Source organism: Octodon degus, unplaced genomic scaffold, assembly GCF_000260255.1.
Source record: "Octodon degus isolate 3935 unplaced genomic scaffold, OctDeg1.0 scaffold00016, whole genome shotgun sequence".
Taxonomy (NCBI): domain Eukaryota; kingdom Metazoa; phylum Chordata; class Mammalia; order Rodentia; family Octodontidae; genus Octodon; species Octodon degus.
The window spans coordinates 17,979,559-17,982,145 of NW_004524592.1; the positions used below are offsets into that span (position 1 = coordinate 17,979,559).

The 2,587-nt window shown below is 44.2% G+C and overlaps 1 protein-coding gene across 1 annotated transcript in view; it reads left to right on the forward strand.

Annotated features, from left to right (window-relative positions):
* Positions 1 to 2,587, forward strand: part of Zgrf1 (zinc finger GRF-type containing 1) — a gene marked incomplete at its 5' end in the record, with an annotated part of 95,048 nt that overhangs the window by 10,638 nt on the left and 81,823 nt on the right. The window lies entirely within an intron of this gene.

Below are 2,587 nucleotides of genomic sequence, written 5' to 3' on the forward strand. Positions count from 1 at the left end.
TACTTTATTTATTTAATGTGTGTGTGGCCGGTTCAGCCCATCAGGGGGCGGGGCTGACTGGCATGTGGTGCTGGGGATTGAACCACGATCTCTGCTTTTGCTTAGCTTAGCTTGTTCTAAGGAGGTGCTTTAGACCACTGAGCCATCTCACCAGCCCCTAAGGTATCCAGTTTATTTGGTCAAACTTCATCCTCATTTCATTTCCTGCATGCACAATATGTCGATACAGTATGGGACATTCCTATTCCTTTGGCCCAGACAGCTTTTTTTTTTTCAGTTAGTTAGTACACTGTCTACAGGGTCCTACTACACAGATCAGACTCATGGTGATCCTCCTGTTTTCACCCTCTCAGTGTGCTCCAGGGGTGGGACCAGCACAGCAGACTGGGCATAAAACCCCCAGCCCCTGCCTAAGCAGGTGCTTTAATCTGCTGAGCTATCTGGCTAGCCCAAAGACAGCTTTGTTGAGCCTAGTGTCAGTGCACCAGGGTGGTGTCCTCACCTCCTTGGCCAACTTCCAGATCTCCTTAAGTGCCGAGGGGCGCGCTTCTTGAAGCCCACGCCGTGGGTGCGCTTGTGAATGTTCATTGTGTACTCTCAGGTCACTGATGAATTGGTGGGAGAACAACCCTTCTTCTCACCACCCCTCTTTGCAGGAGCCATTCTCCTGGGCCTAAGTTGTCCATTTATTATTTGTTCTGAAATATAACAAGAAAATATTGCCCCCCATAATAGCCTAAAATTGAATTTCGTATCAGGCAGATATGCCTTTTAGAATAGTAATCACTCTAAAGCTAGCCTTGAGGTCTTGGAAGAAACACAGAGTATTGGGCCGGCAAGATAGCTCAGCAGACTAAAGTGCCTGCTTAGGCAAGCTTGGGCAGGAGCAGGGGACCGTGGTTTGATCCCTGGCTAGCCCTGCCCTCAGGGTGGGCAGAGCCCCCCACTCCCCCCCCCAAAAAAAAAAACAAAAAAAAAAAAACAAGAACCAAAAAACTCAGAACATTGAATATGTACTCTTTAAAATCTTTTTCCAGTGCTGGAATTTGAGTCCAGTGACTAGTTCATGCTAGGCAAGCACTATACTGCTACTACTGAGCTATAGATCGCCAACCTAAAAAAAATTCTGTTTGAATTTCAGTGGACAGCCTATAAGATGGTCTTGCCTGCTTGCTTGTCAGCATGTGTGCCCTGCTCCATATTTGCTCGTAACCTTTTTTTTTAAAACATTTATTTATTGTATGTGTGTATGTGTGGCCAGCTCAGCCCACCTGGGGGCGGGGCTGGCTGGCATGTGGTGCTGGGGGATTGAACCGCGGTCCCTGTGCTTTGCCAAGCTTGTTCCAAGTAGGTGCTTTAGAACACTGAGCCATCTCTCCAGCCCCAGCTCGTAACCTTTTTATCTCTGCCTCCATCTCCATCTCTATCTCTCTCTTTCTCCCCAGTCTTGTGTAGTTCAAGCTGACCTTGACCTCACTATATACTACAGGTTAGCTTCTAATTCATGGGGATCCTCCTGCCTCAGCCACTTGTGTGCTGGGATTACAGTCATTGACCACCACACCTGGTTTAAGGAAGGTGTCTATTTATTTATTTATTTATTTAAATTAATTATTTTTTGGCAGAACCAGGGATTGAACTCAGGCCCTTGCGCTTGCCAGGGAAGCGCTTATTCCACTGAGCCATCTCCCCTGCCCCAGGAAGGTGTCTTTAAATGGAAATACACATGGGATAAGGTCCTGTACCAATGGAGAGGTCAAAGGTTGGCAGTTACTTGCCATGAGACCTTTCCTGCAGGACTCCTTCTGAGTGCACTAGCTCTCTGTGTGATGCCTTGACATTGCTGTGTGACTCGGGTTGGATTATTGGTGTCTTTTTAGGATGTTATCTTTCCATATTCACAGCTCCTCAATGCTGGCTCACTGAACTAGGAAAATAATCTTGAATGAATAAATGAAAAATTTTCCCAAAGCCATAGTTAGATGGATATTAGGTACGATGTTGTTTTCTGTGGGTGCAAACAGAAGCAGTATGATTGTATTGGTTTTCTTGATCCTAACAACTGGTCCCATTTCATTTTTACCATTTTTATTTTATTTTATTTATTTATTTTTCTGTCGGAACTGGGGATTGAACTCAGGCCCTTGCACTTGCCAGGCAAGTGCTTATTCTTGTGACCTATTTCCCTGGCTTCTACCATTTTTAATATAGGTAATTAAATATTGGCTTAGTGTTTTTTTTTTTAAATGTGTTTCGTACAGAGTCTGCAGGGTCTCATACAGATTGGACTCGTAGTGATCCTCCTGTTTTCAGCCTCCCAACTGCTGGGATTATTGATATGTGCCACCATGGCTTAGATTTTTCAAAATGTGATTTAAGAAAGAAAAATATATGCAACATTGCTATTGTCGATTTAGAAAGTAACCAAAGATTGGATGTGGTGGCACACGCCGGTAGTCCCAGCACTTGGGAAGCTAAAGACAGGAGGATCACTATGAATCAGATCTGTGTAATGAGACCCTGTACGAAATACATTTATTTATTTATTTTATGAAATACATTTAAAAAAAGATGGTGGTGTATGAGC